A 17,710-nucleotide genomic window follows, 5' to 3' on the forward strand; every position below is an offset into this window, starting at 1 on the left:
ATTCCAGACAAAACTAACGTTAAATGTGGGTTTGTTACACCAGCAGCGACACGTGAGAAATAATATGACGAAGAGTTCAGTGCTGACTGGGAATCGAACCCCACACATATCGTTTCTACACACAAACAGACGTCAGCTACCGAATTTTTCTCCACCAGCAGCTCGGAATAACATCCTTGAACTTACAGTGATCTCGCAAATAGTTGTATGTCTCACTGGGAGTAAAAACGTCAGATGTCGTTAGTGTTGACAACGAATGAAAATACATTGAAAATGAAAATTATTATCCACCAGCAAATAGGTGTTCTCATGCTAGAGCTTGATAATTCATAATGGAAACCTTAGTGTCGGGCCAGGATTCGAACCAATTCACGCGCAACATGTAGAGATGTTGAAGGATCTGCAGTTTTGAACAAACAACAAATTGTAGTCGAGCTGTATTGTCACGAAGGGATCAAATTCCGCGTTAAGGGCGGTCTGAGTTGCATTCCCAGTTCAGAACCTATTTTATCGGCATACAGAAGCTCAAATAAAAGATGGAATAAGTGTCCTGTCACCCTACATAGCGTTTGTTTCGTCACTAGAAATAAATAACTAGTATAAGAAAGGATACTGGTGATAGAGTTTCTACATGTCGCCACTCCTGACTATTGTGGTTCATCCTAACGTCTACTTGAGAATAGAGAAGGAATATCATGTTTAATGTGAATTTCAGACTACAATGCCACTATACCTTCTTCATTTGGCGTAGCCAGAAGAGAATAGAATCTGTCTCTCCCTATCAAAAATCATGGGCAGAATATGGAATCGAACCCAGACCATAAGAATATGGACCAATCATCAAACCAACAGACCACCGAACCCCCGTGCTTTTGACTCATTTTCCTATCATAATATCATTGCGCCACACTGGATGAGACTTCTGACACACAGGCTCCTTATAGTGGTTTGCAGCATGTTCAGTACATTCATGTACTTGGTTGACCGAATCGCCATGAACTAGCTGCCTCGGCTATCCAGTGCATACATTCGACTCTATTTTGTAATCACCGAAATAAAATCACGTAACTGCCACCTACACAGAACTGCCAACAGTGTAGGATATAGAAATTTAAATAGGAAGTATTCCTTTCCATTTGAGCTTCTCTATCGCGCTTTTTGTTTGTTGAAACCGTCCTGCAGTGCAAAAGAAAGCTGTAACTGTCTGTCTCTCAGACGTCTAGATCCGGCCATATGTATTATCTCACAGCACTGTGGAATGCCGAAGTTCTGGAGGAACTATAGACTTCCGGAGCAGCTGTAGATACGTGGCAGCTAGTGGCGTAACAGTAAGCGTTGTGCACTGTAGATAAGATGTCGTGAGTTCGTATACATTCATTGCTACATTTTTTTTAAAACGCAATTCTGCTGTCTGCTGAAGTTATCAATTTAATGGAACTTTGAACATAATTCCCTTCAATTCTCAACCCAAAATAGTCGCATGTGGAAAAAGGGCTAACTTCTGCAACATTTTGTTCTTTTCAGGTTTAATAGACGGCCAGGCAGCAGATGCATCTCGAAGCTTTTGTATTATGTATGGGGAGAGCGCATTGTGCCAAAATAGAAAAGTATTTTCTACATTAGCTGTCGTGTGGTAGTGGCATTTTATTCTCCTTCAAACCCTGTTTGACAGCTTTAACTCAGAACAAGTTTTCTACGTGCATGTAATCAATAAACAGCATGTGCACGGTCGGACTGTTATAGATAACATCAGAGAATTCGCATATATCATTGATGATTAATTTCTCTCTCATGTTTAGTATTGTTTTAACAACACTAAAAGAAACATTACGAAAATTGTGCACTGTATTATAAGAAATGAAATGAAACTACCCATGATAACCTTACGACGAAAGTCTGTGTTAATACACCTGAATATCTGTACACTAGCGTGCCTCTATCGGCACGAATTTGTAAAATACTACTCACTTAGATTTCGATTGGGTCTGTGGTTAATTGGTATGCTGTGTTATACTCAACAGGTATGCAAATGTGGAATTTCATAAATAAAGTTATGTGTTCCTAGAAACCCAAAATTTGCTTGTCAGCAGCGGAAAGAGGCGTTACCTGTTGTGCAGCATTGTAAGTTTTTCACCATTGCACTATGAACTGAAAGTATTTTCTTGCGATGTGCTTATCGATGTATGATGTGACTGCTTGTAGCTGTTTCAGAGAAGGGATAAAAACGTCGCAGTCAGCGAGACTGCAAACGCGAACCATAACATACGTTTTTTCACAGGTCAGCACGTCACCACAGAGCTAGCGAAGAGGTGTGTGTTGTGCATTCCTCTTACAGGGTCAATAGTGCTAGAGCTCGTAAACCGCTGTTTAAAGGACGAGATTAGTTGCGATTTCCACGTGCAGCTACTTTCCTGGGCTGAAAACCGTACATTTACAATCTTCTGTTACACCTCAAGCGATAATAACTCAGATTATTCAATGGAAATGACAGGAAAAATTAAGTTAATTTTGAGGCTTAATTTCGTGCACACCAGGAAGTAACTCGTCGATCACAGTGTTGCCAGACATACCTTGCCTTGTTGCGAAATCTCAGTTACAGTACCAGCAGGAACAAGACGAATCGGTGTGATCCTACAACGGGCTGGGAAAGTGACCATAGCTGGCGTCTCAAAGACGCGGCTGCTACGGCCTGGAATACGTAATGCGTCTGATTCGCATTTCTGTAACTAGGTTTAGGGACTGGATCGTAGTTACTAATAATACTCAGAACTGACTGCTAACTAAGCATCATAAATCAGTAACTCTCATAGTTGTTTTTGTATTTCTTTCGTAACTACACTCAAAACTAAGAAACTCGTTAACGGACGTTTTCGTGCTTCGCCGATAATCGAGCACAACAAACAAATAAAAATAAAAAGAGAATGTGTGTGTGTGTGTGTGTGTGTGTGTGTGTGTGTGTGAGAGAGAGAGAGAGAGATAAAAATAAAAAATAGTTAGAGAGAGGATAAAAATTATTATAAAGTAATTCAATACTGCTATGTAAAGAAATCTTTCATTAAAATGACATGTTCCACATCATTACGAAATGTCGTATTCATGATCTATCGAACAAGTATTAATCTAATCTAATCATATCATATTGCTGACTAGTCATGAAGAGTAATTCAATACTACTATGTAAAGAAATCTTTCATTAAAATGACATGTTCCACATCATTACGAAATGTATTCATGATCTATGGAACAAGTATTAATCTAATCTAATCATATCATATTGATGACTAGTCATGAAGAGTCCTGAGTTACCGAAATTTTCGCCAATATCAGTAACCAAATCTAAACTTGAAAATAAAAGACGACAGTTTTTGTAATAAACCGGGACTCCTATCAAGACCCTTTCATCCCTGTTAACTAACCACGAAAGATGTCTGATATACCTCAATTCAGAAGTAACAAAGTGTGTATCCATTTAAAGATGAAGCGCATGATGTGAAGTTCTGTGACGAAGATACGAACCCAACACGTAATCCGATTGTTAACTAAGTAAAATAAAATGTTACGTATCGGTTTTTCGTACCAGCTGCTAGGTGTTTGAATCTAAAATAAGGATACAAATTTTTGTGCCCGAGCGACATTCGAATCGCACTCCTATCGTTCTTCTATATCGTCCACGAATATATCTTAAGTATCAATTGCTTACTCACCAACAGCAAGATGTGTGCGTGTTTGACCAGAAATTGTTGGCAACACATGAACAGACATTAAAAATGCACGTTAATTTTCACCAGCCGGCCGGTGTGCACGTGATAGGGCTAGAAATGAAATTATGGATATTTTTGTACTGGATCAGGATTCAGACCCTTATACTTACCTTTGGAGAAGACCTAGAAAAGATTGCAGTCTTGGGAAAAGGAACGAAATGATTGAACTATACTGTTCCGAGAAATTCAGATCCTCGAAAGAGGAGATACGAATTCGAATCACAGTCCAGCACCAAATTTTTCAACGTCTCTAGTTCAATCAAGTACAAGTAAAATAAGAGCCCTTTTCCTTTAAATGGCTATCGGTTAATCAAATAAAATAAAATTTTCTAGTGTAAGTAAGTTTACTGGCGACAGCATTTCTGTTTACCATTACCTCCACCTATGCCATTTCCCAACGTAAACCAGCCTTGCCCAGTTGGGAATGAAGGAATGTGATGTTTAATGAGGATTCTGGATTATAAAGTCTTTCTCTTGAGGTTACCAGAGGTAAAGTAAATCTGTTTGTGCCTCTTGAAAGTAAATGCCTGAACCCACGCATTCCGCTTGTGATAGTTAGTTCCACCAGACCATTGCAGCCAGGAGTGTTTTGTAACGGATGATGTGCTTAGCTTACAAAATTAGTTACGGTGGAAAAAATGCGAGTCTATTAAATGGTTAAGAAGAAGAAGCTTCTGAAGTGGAGATTATGCTATTCTCATCTCAGCAGAATGTGAAGACTCTTCTGGGCATCATAGCCTCGATGTGAACCTATTTTGAAATTTTCACTAATTCAGGAAATTTCTTAGTTCGAGAAAATCTACTGTGAAGTGTGAAGCTATCGTCATTATTACTATGATTTTCTTCATACTGCTGCTGGAACGCATGTGCTTGAAGATCATTAAAGCCTTTTGCTCATTATAGAAGTAGTTGCCCAAGAACAGGTTCTTTCTCTGTCTACGGAATCCTTTTCATGTTAATATCAAACATCAGCAATTACTTGTAGATCACATTAAAACTAAAGTAATTGATGAAAACGCTACTTGATAACAAAAACGCGCTGCCTTTCTTCATTTACTTGCGCCTAGAAATGGCTGCCGAATACTGCCAAACTAAAAGCCAAGGGATCATACTGCCTTCCGATATACGTCGCTGTCAGTTCTTCCATATGATTTGTTCGACGTGACCTGTTTCAAGTTGTGTATGACAGAGAATGTTTTAGAAAATCAATTGTTTTCCTTTGCAATAAACAGAAAGATTTTCATTCTAAGCTATCCAGGTCCATAATTTTCGCAATATTAGTTCAAATTTAATATTCGCTTCTATAATGTAGGAAAGTATTTCACAGTTGCAAAACCCGCATCCGACTCATTGTCCTTACACTAAGCCGCTGACCATAAATTCTAGCTCAGAGTGACACCAATTTAAGTAGCCTAATGTAGCGAAGACTGTTTGCCAGTGCTCTTTCTCACCGGAAAATACGCAATTCACTCATTGGGCTCCATAAGTACCCCGTAACAGTAATATTTGTGTATGCAATGCATACGGATTGTAGAATTTAGTGGTGCTCTCTCTTCCACTTCTGCATACAATATGCCTGACCTAAACGGGGCCTTTATCATTACAGGCCCTGGGCAGTGCAACATCATATTGACAACAGTAATGTGCTTATACTGACAACGTCACTGTTCGTTTTAGCTGATTTTGTAATCATTTAAATAAAACAACATGACCTTCCAGTGGGAGACATTTCGTCCCACTTTTCCTTCTGTGAAATTTGTCATTAAGCTTTTTGCCTCCCAACCTGCGAAACGCGGCAGAGCACGGCCGGTAAACGATTCACGAACCATGATTTAGTGCCCTTAAGACGATTTATTTAACCACTGGCGTAGCTGAAGGAATTTAGTTTCTTCTTAAATCGTCTTATGCAGCTACGTTCACAGATATCTCAAATAGGAAAAGCTCTATATCCAGGTACGAAGGTTGTAAAACAAGCTTCCCACAGTTTGTTCAAATGGCTCTGAGCACTATGGGACTTAACATCTTAGGTTATCAGTCCCCTAGGACTTAGAACTACTTAAACCTAACTAACCTAAGAACATCACACACATCCATGCCCGAAGCAGGATTCGAACCTGCGACCGTAGCAGTCCCGCGGTTCCGGACTGCAGCGCCTAGAACCGCAAGGCCACCTCGGCCGGCCCCACAGTTTGTGTCAGGTTGATCTTTTCGTCTGATATCACTGCGTAAGTATTTTGTCTAGGAGATATCACAAGCAGTGTTCCTGTAGCTGCGGGAATCATTGGTTGAAAACGAGTTTAACACCAATGGGTACAGTACTGCTAAATATTCAAAATGATTATCAACCTAAGTCTGCGTTCATCCACAAACTGAGGCGTATTTGTCTCCTAAGGGACTCGCAAGTGCCAACGCAGGCACAAACGAGAGATCCTAATTTTAATGCCAAGCAGAAACCACAGTGTTGGCTGCATGGTGGCAAGGTGATAAAGAGCAAGACTACGGATACGAAGGTCCGAGGTTCGACCCATCAACAGTCTCACAATTTTTATGTGCCATTTTCCACTCATTTCCGCTCGGGGAGTGTTTTTTGGTGTGAAAAATGCCGAGTTGCATTGTGGTCCGAAAGTCACGTTAAACTGTAGGTTCCGCAATTAACTGGCTAGGTAAGTCAACTCAAAGGTCGGAGGAAAGCAACGGCATACCACCTCCAACAAGACCGTGCCTATTAAAGCACTGTGGTGTTCAAACCACTCTTCTGACTGATGACTGCTTTACTTTACTATGGGTTCCAAAGTTAATGATCTTCGGGTTATTAACTTTTTTTGTTTTCATGCTGTAGCTTTGATACCAGTGTAACAGGCTGAGCACTGTCACCGATCGAGTTGTCAAGGTGGTAGACGACGATGCTGTCGACCCCAGTTACAATCTTGGTCACGGCTATGTTTCAGTTGAATACCTCTATGTCCCTTTCTGCGTATTTCAAGATATACTTTTGAACACCTGGTACACATCCAAATTGATATCTGATAGAGCTGTATTTAGAAACATGAATCAGATATGAAACTTCCTGGCAGATTAAAACTGTGTGCCGGACTGAGACACGAACTCGGGACCTTTGCCTTTCGTGGGCAAGTGCTCTACCAACTGAGCTACCCAAGCACGACTCACGCGCGGTCCTCACAGCTTTACTTCTGCCAGTATCTCGTCTCCTATCTTCCAAACTTTACAGAAGCTCTCCTGCGAACCTTGCAGAACTAGCACTCCTGAAAGAAAGGATATTGTGGAGACATGGCTTAGCCACAACCTGGGGGATGTTTCCAGAATGAGATTTTCACTCTGCAGCGGAGTGTTCGCTGATATGAGTCTCCGTCCGGCACACAGTTTTAATCTGCCAGGAAGTTTCATATCAGCGCACACTCCGCTGCAGAGTGAAAATCTCATTCATGAATCAGATATGTTTTCCGTGCAATATATCAGACAAGAAGTCAGTGCAGCGAGATTTCGTTTGTGTGTTGCACATGGTTCAAGAAATATTTGTGTTTTGCTTGCTTTTGCGATAGGTTTCACCCCACTGAATGCGAGCAAGCTCACGAATAGACTGTCAATAGGTGGAATTACGCAATAATACATCTAAAAGTTGTATTTTTCATTACGTATCCCAATAACTGTAAACAGGTTATATGCCTACTTGCTTATTATTCGCGCTTCTCGATGATTTCCTCAAAAAAGAAAAAGGGAGAGAGAGAAAACAGAAATGTATTTCAAATATGAGCTCGGTGACGCCATGTTCGTCTCGTCATGTAAAGCAAGAATAGTTGATAAGTAATATCTCGTTGTACTAGCAGTATGTATGGCTACAGGGTTCTTTCTTTTCTCTCTACAAACAACCAGAACAGAATTCAGTAACAAAATGGTAAGAACATCTTTGCAGTGCGCTAATTAAACACTCAGCCTTTCTTGGTTATTTTGTTAATCGTCTGTAATGCAGTAAACATCCTTGATTATTGATTTGTTATTACTACCATTGTTATTCGTCACCTCACAACAGCTTTCCTATCACTCACTGCCGCCGATGCACGTAACGAATGGATCAGGATGAATGGAATGTGGGGTGTTTCGTCACGGAGAATATACACATTTATCTCGGATTCTTGTGTTCAGGGCATAGAGTAGAAATATCTCTGGAGTGAGCATTCAGAAGCGCGGGAATTGATTTTGTGTTGTCAACATACGTTGTCACAATGGTCATGTGATCTCGGGACACCGTAGATTTGTCCGACATTTGTCCTATAAATTTTGAATGTTGTCATATCGCTAGTAAAGACAGATTCCCTTCGTAAGTGCTGTGGATTTAGTATAGACGTTTTGCAGGCACCATAGCAGTTTACGTCTGATATTTGAAATAAATTGTGCTCTTAGCTTTGAAGAGCAAAATGAACGAGCATGACGTCACAGAAGTTTCACGTCAGCATGTATTTACAATGTCTTTCATGTCACGTCTCGTCAAGTCGCTTAACACAGTACTGAACGGCAAAATTGGGGTTTTGAGTCACCATCCCTAATATGCATAAAATGTTAGAGTATAGTATCAGAACTGAGGAGCTAACAATGAGAGAAGTTTGTCAATGGCCAAAGCAAACTTCATAACCTATGTTCTTGAGCAGTTATGTTCGGTAAATTACTGAGAAGTGAGACAACGTTTCAAAACATCGACAATTATTTGCTAGGGAAAATATGTACATTCATACACATCAAAGAAAGCTTCAAACGAATTAGTGAAGCCTGTTAAACTTGTCCATTATGTTTTTTCTTACATATTTAATGATGTCATAAACAACTGTATTTTACTCCTTCATTAAAGCTGACTTTTTTGCTTAAAATGTCATATGGTGGAATTTGATTCGTCTACTTATGTTCTTATACATATACATTGTGGGCGTCAGCGCTGTTGTGTTATCGTAAAACCTAAATAAATTTTCGCCTAAAGATATACGACCTTGGTTGTGTAAGAAACTGGAAAAAATATCCCACTCGTCATGGAACATCTCCAATTTGTCACTAAAACAAAGCGCTATTATAAAATAAAGATTATGAAGATACAACAGTGCAAAATCCACTATTATAAGGAGAATGAGCGCGGCGAAAATAGGTCAACTTAAGATGTTAACAGACTGGTACCGTCAAAATTTTCTTCCCGAGAAACCTTGACGTACCGTGACATGACATGACGTTCCGTTGTCGACCTGTGCGAATGCCTCCATTCGAAAGGTGTTGTAGAATGTTTTGATGTTATGTGACAAGACGTGACGTCACCTGATGACGGACGTGAACTGGCGTTAAATAATCGACGTCGTCCCTAGATCACGTGTCAATTCCAGTTTAGTGTTGAAAACATGCGCAGGACGTAATGCTCACTCCAGAGATATTTCTGCTCTATGGTTCAGGGTAATATGAAAATCTCCTTAAGAGATGACGACAACGGGATGCCGGTGATGCAGGCAATAACACCCAACTATTTCTGTCGACTCATGTCGACCTAACACCATGACGACAGACAAATTGGCGTCTCTCTGTATTTTGATTATAATTCGTTAGCCTTCTTGCGACCTCGTTTTAATACCTCGTGGGAGCAAGCATAATATTCTGCTTTTTGAACACCGAACAATAACACACCAAGATAGTGGATGGAAGGATAAAAGGAACAATCAAACTCATGGGTGTCGATGCAGTTCATCATTAGAAGACTAAACAAGAGGGAAACATTACAAAAGCAATGAATACGCAGGTTAGTATACATTATTTGTGTAGATCTGAAGATGAAAAAGCACAGATCTGCAGTGCCCACATCTGCACTTTAGTTTCTGTCTTAATGGGCATAATTTTTATTTTCTTCTCTTCTGAATTTTCAAATGAACTGATTATTACGTGGTGTAGAATAATTAGTTAACTGTGTTTCTTACAGCTTACATTCACACCAAAATTTTTCTACATTCTCGTGCAGTTCATTAAATTCAACTTGTATCATCACAAGACTGCACATAGTTGCGATCGATTTCGAACTGCAAAGTGTTTGTTATCTTACTTTTCGCGACAGGTGGCAAAGTTGATTTCCAAAGACTTTTTATTGTTCTGAAATAATCTTTTGTCACAAAGTAAAAAGGTAAGTGTTTTATTCGTATATATTCTGTGGGAATCTGTAATCGTTATGGAAGATTACACACCTGAATGTTTGACACAACTGGTAGGAGAAAACGCTGCATATTAACCAAACCCCGCGCCTCCTCTCCGTATCCTCCTATGACACGAGCACTGGATTCTCCTCCTATAACGCTACAGAGCTGTTCCTAGCACAGCTGAGAATTGGCAACGTCGTCACAAACATTTGGCAACACTGTGGCAGTGCAATCACTTCCACGTATGGTACTGAATTGACTCGCTAAATTCACTTGATATTCCCTTTCCATTTGAACGACTCCTGCTATATAATCCTCATGTAAACTAAGATACTGACACAGAAAATTCAATTTTTTGGCTACAGAAATGCTATTCTTCACAGAAGTGACAACTTTTATTATCTTTCGCGATGCGTTATTAGTCGGAGCGACAAATAACGTGGTGAGAGTGGCGTACATCAAGCAGTGTGTCCATAGCCCCGGGGTACCGCCCGTATCTCATGTTGCAACGGACCAAGGAGACGTCAGTTTTAGCTATCGCAGGGACCAGCGTGTGCGAGCTTTCGTTTCTTTTTTTATTTTGTCCTCTATTTTATGGAGCTGCGAATTTCCAGAAAAAATTCTGTAACGAAATCAAAAGAAAACCTTCACACATCAAATCCTCTTGTCAGCTCGACTCAGTAAGTAGTGTTAATGGTCATAGATCTCGGCTTTCTGACTTCCAAGCTACTTCGCAATACATGCGTCTCTGAAGAAATTCGAACCGACCGTCAACGATACGAAATTCAATATTGTTCTTCACTTAAGACTCACATGCCAGGGTGATAAGTATGATGGAAATGAACTGATAAGCAAATTGCAAGAAAATACTTTAAGCTCATAGTGCAATGGTGAAAAACTTACAATGCTGCACAACAGGTAACGCCTCTTTCTGCTGCTGACAAGCAAATTTTGGGTTTCTAGGAACACACAACTTTATTTATGAAAGTCCACATTTGCATACCTGTTGAGCATAACACAGCATACCAATTAAACACAGACCCAATCGAGATCTAAGTGAGTAGTATTTTACAAATTCGTGCCGATAGAGGCACGCTAGTGTACAGATATTCAGGTGTATTAACACAGACTTTCGTCGTAAGGTTATCATGGGTAGTTTCATTTCATTTCTTATAATACAGTGCACAATTTTCGTAATGTTTCTTTTAGTGTTGTTAAAACAATACTAAACATGAGAGAGAAATTAATCATCAATAATATATGCGAATTCTCTGATATTATCTATAACAGTCCGACCGTGCACATGCTGTTTATTGATTACATGCACGTAGAAAACTTGTTCTGAGTTAAAGCTGTCAAACAAGGTTTGAAGGAGAATAAAATGCCACTACCACACGACAGCTAATGTAGAAAATACTTTTCTATTTTGGCACAATGCGCTCTCCCCATACATAATACAAAAGCTTCGAGATGCATCTGCTGCCTGGCCGTCTATTAAACCTGAAAAGAACAAAATGTTACAGAAGTTAGCCCTTTTTCCACATGCGACTATTTTGGGTTGAGAATTGAAGGGAATTATGTTCAAAGTTCCATTAAATTGATAACTTCAGCAGACAGCAGAATTGCGTTTTAAAAAAAATGTAGCAATGAATGTATACGAACTCACGACATCTTATCTACAGTGCACAACGCTTACTGTTACGCCACTAGCTGCCACGTATCTACAGCTGCTCCGGAAGTCTATAGTTCCTCCAGAACTTCGGCATTCCACAGTGCTGTGAGATAATACATATGGCCGGATCTAGACGTCTGAGAGACAGACAGTTACAGCTTTCTTTTGCACTGCAGGACGGTTTCAACAAACAAAAAGCGCGATAGAGAAGCTCAAATGGAAAGGAATACTTCCTATTTAAATTTCTACATCCTACACTGTTGGCAGTTCTGTGTAGGTGGCAGTTACGTGATTTTATTTCGGTGATTACAAAATAGAGTCGAATGTATGCACTGGATAGCCGAGGCAGCTAGTTCATGGCGATTTCGTCAACCAAGTACATGAATGTACTGAACATGCTGCAAACCACTATAAGGAGCCTGTGTGTCAGAAGTCTCATCCAGTGTGGCGCAATGATATTATGATAGGAAAATGAGTCAAAAGCACGGGGGTTCGGTGGTCTGTTGGTTTGATGATTGGTCCATATTCTTATGGTCTGGGTTCGATTCCATATTCTGCCCATGATTTTTGATAGGGAGAGACAGATTCTATTCTCTTCTGGCTACGCCAAATGAAGAAGGTATAGTGGCATTGTAGTCTGAAATTCACATTAAACATGATATTCCTTCTCTATTCTCAAGTAGACGTTAGGATGAACCACAATAGTCAGGAGTGGCGACATGTAGAAACTCTATCACCAGTATCCTTTCTTATACTAGTTATTTATTTCTAGTGACGAAACAAACGCTATGTAGGGTGACAGGACACTTATTCCATCTTTTATTTGAGCTTCTATATGCCGATAAAATAGGTTCTGAACTGGGAATGCAACTCAGACCGCCCTTAACGCGGAATTTGATCCCTTCGTGACAATACAGCTCGACTACAATTTGTTGTTTGTTCAAAACTGCAGATCCTTCAACATCTCTACATGTTGTGCGTGAATTGGTTCGAATCCTGGCCCGACACTAAGGTTTCCATTATGAATTATCAAGCTCTAGCATGAGAACACCTATTTGCTGGTGGATAATAATTTCATTTTTAATGTATTTTCATTCGTTGTCAACACTAAAGACATCTGACGTTTTTGCTCCCAGTGAGACATACAACTATTTGCGAGATCACTGTAAGTTCAAGGATGTTATTCCGAGCTGCTGGTGGAGAAAAAATCGGTAGCTGACGTCTGTTTGCGTGTAGAAACGATATGTGTGGGGTTCGATTCCCAGTCAGCACTGAACTCTTCGTCATATTATTTCTCACGTGTCGCTGCTGGTGTAACAAACCCACTTTTAACGTTAGTTTTGTCTGGAATATAACAGCGAAAGGTGCCGGTTTGAAGTCCTGGGAAGGAAAAAATTAGTGTTTCGTCTCGTCATTTCAGTTAAAACATGTAGCTACTGCCGAGAAAATCCGATATGTCACAGTTGATTGTGCTTCGATAACAATCCGATTAGGTTCTGGGTTCGAATCCCTGTCCAACACAAAGCTTTACCTCACGGCATTTCAAGTAAGTTACTTGTGAAGAAGCAATATTTAACATCTCCCGTAGTTCGTTAACAGGGACAATAGATGTTGGGTAGGAATTTGTGTCCGTTAAAAATGTTTACTTTATGTAATTTAAAGTTGATATTTGCTAACCGATACTGTCTAAAATCGTGGTATATCACCCTCTGTATGCCTAGTCAGGAATGACTGTTAGTTTTCGTTAGTCACGAAATCTTAGTCTGCATGACCTGGGTTTGAATACATATGCAGAACGAGACGGTTCGTCGTGTCATTTGAAGTTCATACACATTCTCAACTAGCTGCTCGCGAATATCTAAAATTTTTAATGTCATTTTGTGTTAAATAACAAGTACGGTATGTTACTTTGAAGAGGAAATCATGAATACGACGAACTTACTACGTGCATTACGTATCTGACGTAATAATGGGAGTGGTAACATTTCAGCAGTGTGCGATTTGCAGGGGCGGTGATTTCCCCCCCTCTGCATCAGACCATCCCCTCCTCTGGTTTTAGTTTATGCATCCCAACCTGGGATGTTTATTTCCCACGCAGTGGAGTAAACCTTTACATATAATTTACATTTGTGGAGCCGAACACTGAAAGTTTTTAATAAGTCTTACTATTAATACGTTTCAGTTTTCTATCATCAGAATAAGTACAACTTTCCACAAATGTGCCTCTACTTTTTGAATTCCCCTCGTATATCTGTACCCGTATGTAGATGCTATTGTAAATGAGCTTTACCTATAATGTACTTTTAAAGATATAACAAGGGATGGCTTTTCTGATAGTGCATACGCGTCAATAGTGAGTTTCAGCATTAACATCTATTTATAAATAGCTATTTAACCATGCGTAACGCCACGGTCCAAGCTAGTAACATATGTAATTCTACTAACCTCCTAAGACATTCCCCCCACTGGTAAAAGCACAAATCGCACCCTGCATTTCAGGTATGTCACTTATTGCAATAAATGTGAGCTTACAAGCCTTAAGGACAGTCTTATCTGTGATAAGATGTTCCCTGATATTTGTAGCATCGTGGTATTACTTTACATCTTGAGTTATTGCGACACAGAGCAGTGTTTTCTAGTGGTGACTCGTTGGAACCATTTTCAATGGTCAAACGACTGTACCAAGGAGCGATTAGAGGACCTGCTAGACAGCCTCGATAGGCTGGTTGCATGCGAATCAGGCGAAATGAAATTCAGGTCGTTCGGATACTTTTGAGCATGAGTGTACATTAGCTTATTTGTTTCAGTTGTAAATATGTCATTTATTATTGTTTTTCTGACATGTTCTACATCCTGGAGGACCTCCTCACTACGGATCAATTGGAATGAAAGTAAATCTAATCTAATCTGGATGTCGCTAACAATTACAACGACGCTGAATTCGCACACCCAATCAACAACATAAGCAAACAGCGATTGGCATTCATCCGTTCCGGTTTATTCGGCTGATCTCGGCTAGCCCCACAACTTTTTTTTTTTTTTTTTTTAGATGCAAGTATTCCCCTGGCAGAGACATGACGTACACCACGGACGCATTAAAAAATCAACTTATGATTCGTTCAGAAATCAACTTAGAATGCATTAAAAACGCAACTGGGATGCGTTTCGAAATCATATGAATAATCGATGGAGCAACATGCGCTGGATGCTAGGCACCTTGTTAAACAAGGTTTTTTCCTTTAAGAATACGAATTCAGTGCCCTTGTATTTGCCGCCCGGGGCAGATAGTAAGGGAATAATCGAAATGCACACAGAGGTCGCTCAGACGTGCCCGCAAAAGTCGATAGTCGAAAGCCTACTAGTGACGTCACATTTACAAAAAGTAGTAGTCTGCTGGTTCCTTGCGAAGTTATCGATATTTTGCTACTTTTTTCTGGAATAAATGCAATATGCGAAATTGCAAATTTCTGCCCGCAATTTTAATAAACCTTGACTGCTTTATTTAGGGTTAAATGCGACGAATGCGTTGGTTGGCCCGTGAGCAGTGGCTAAGCCAGCGTTCTGAAATCCTATCACACATTAGGAACAACGTTTCTCTTATTTTATTAAATTTTTTATTCGTGATGACGCAAGTAGTGGCTCACGAATTGAACTTTAAGGAGGAGGAGGAGATTAGTGTTTAACGTCCCGTCGACAACGAGGTCATTAGAGACGGAGCGCAACCATGGATTACACAAGGAATAAAGATTTCCTGTAAGACAAAAAGGAAAATGTATCTGTCGACCAAGAATAGCTCCAATTCTGATGATTTAGCTAAATACATGGAATACTGTAAAAAATTAAAAAAGTAATTCAGACGTCTAAACAAATGCACTACGAGAAGAAGATAGCAATGTCAGGGAAAAAAATAAAAACAATATGGGATATAGTGAAAGAGCAGACTGGTAGAACCAGAAAGGAACAGGAGCAAATAGCACTAAGGGTAGATGACACATTAGTAACTGATGGACATAGTGTGGCAAATCTATTTAACAAGTACTTTATATCCGTTACTGATAGAATGGGACTTTCAGGATCAGTAAATAATGCCCTTGAATATCTGAAACTAGCCTTCACAAATAGCTTTAAGTACATGAATATATCACTCACTTCACCAAAAGAAATATCTTCCATAATAAAATCTTTAAAAACAAAGCATTCTAGTGGGTACGATGAAATATCAACAAAGTTAATTAAGGCATGTTCTTGTGAGTTTAGTACAATTCTAAGTTACTTGTGTAACTAGTCAATTATAACTGGGACATTTCCTGACTGGCTAAAATATGCAGATGTTAAGCCTCTATTCAAGAAAGGGGATAAAGAGATACCATCAAACTACAGACCGATTTCACTTTTGCCAGCATTCTCAAAATTTTTAGAAAAAGTAATGTACAGGCAGCTGCTCAACCATCTGACCACAAATAACATATTATCAAGAACACAGTTTGGATTTCTGAAGGGTTCTGATATCGAGAAGGCTATTTACACCTATAGTGAAAATGTACTTAATTCATTAAATAACAAATTACAAGCAGCAGGTATTTTCTGTGATTTGTCAAAGGCATTTGATTGTATGAACCACAACATCCTTTTAAATAAATTAGAATTCTATGGTGTCACGGGCAGTGCTGCAAAATGGTTCAAGTCATACCTCACTAACAGGAAACAAACGGTGTCAGTGCAAGGGACTAGTGTATTAAGTCACCAGTCATCATCAGAATGGGAAGAAATTACATGTGGTGTCCCACAAGGATCCACCTTAGGGCCATTGCTTTTTCTTGTTTACATTAATGATCTCTCATCAGTTACACTGCCAGAAGCAGAGTTCGTTTGGTTTGCAGATGACACTAGTATTGCAATAAATAGTATGTCAAGTGTAGTTCTAGAAAGATCTGCTAATGATATTTTCATGGATATTAATAAATGGTTTAAAGCCAACTCACTGACATTATACTTCGATAAGACTCACTATATGCAATTCAGAACCTGTAAGAGGTTTCCACCCAGCATATGCATAAAATACGAAGAAGAGCAGATAGAAGAGGTTGACAGTCTTAAATTCCTGGAATTACAACTTGATAATAAATTCAGTTGCAGAAACGCCTTAACAAATCTGTATTTGCAATTCGAGTGTTAGCAGACATAGGCGACATAAAAATGAAAAAGCTTGCATACTTTGCCTACTTTCATTCCATAATGTCATATGGTATAATATTTTCGGGTAACTCTTCAAGTCAAACAAAAGTTTTCAGAGTCCAAAAGCGTGTAATACGTATTATTTGTGGAGTAAATTCACGGATGTCCTGTAGAAACCTCTTCAAAGAATTGGGTATACTAACTACTGCCTCTCAGTATATTTACTCATTAATGAAATTTGTCCTAAATAATATATCTCTTTCTCCAACAAACAGCTCAGTTCATACATACAATACCAGGAACAAAAATGATCTGCACAAGGACATAAAAGCACTTACTTTGGTTCAAAAAGGGGTCCAGTACTCAGGAACACTCATCTTCAATAATTTGCCAGTAAACATAAAAAATTTAGTTACAAATAAATATCAGTTTAAAAGGAGCCTGAAAGACTTACTAGTGGTCAACTCCTTCTACTCCATTGACGAGTATTGTTATTTCAGCTTAAAAAAAAAAAATAAATTGACATGTTCCACATGTTCCTCGGGTGAGGAAAGGATGGGGAAGGAAATCGGCCGTGCCCTTTTAAAGGAACCATCCCGGCATTTGCCTGTAGCGATTTAGGGAAATCATGGAAAACCTAAATCAGGATGGCCGGAGACGGGATTGAACCGTCGTCCTCCCGAATGCGAGTCCAGTGTGCTAACCACTGCACCACCTCGCTCGGTTTGAACTTTAAGCAACAATGAATAACTCAACCATTACTTCTCTATTAAGTAAACAGCATGAAGAATAGAACAGTAAAACAAACATTCTTTCCCCCAAATATTAGGCTACCAATGTTACGTCGGAACATACATGCCACTCTGTCTACTGTGAACCATATAACAATCGGGATAGGACCGACTTGCCCACTGAGCAGAAACAGATGT

At 39.5% G+C, this 17,710-nt stretch overlaps 1 non-coding gene across 1 annotated transcript; it reads right to left on the bottom strand.

Annotated features, from left to right (window-relative positions):
* Positions 1-17,429: 17,429 nt before the first annotated feature.
* Positions 17,430-17,502, bottom strand: Trnaa-cgc (transfer RNA alanine (anticodon CGC)). The gene has a single exon. It is a non-coding gene; the product is annotated as a tRNA-Ala (tRNA).
* Between the last annotated feature and the right edge of the window lie 208 nt (positions 17,503-17,710).

This window comes from Schistocerca nitens, chromosome 2 (assembly GCF_023898315.1).
Source record: "Schistocerca nitens isolate TAMUIC-IGC-003100 chromosome 2, iqSchNite1.1, whole genome shotgun sequence".
NCBI classification, from domain to species: Eukaryota; Metazoa; Arthropoda; class Insecta; order Orthoptera; family Acrididae; genus Schistocerca; species Schistocerca nitens.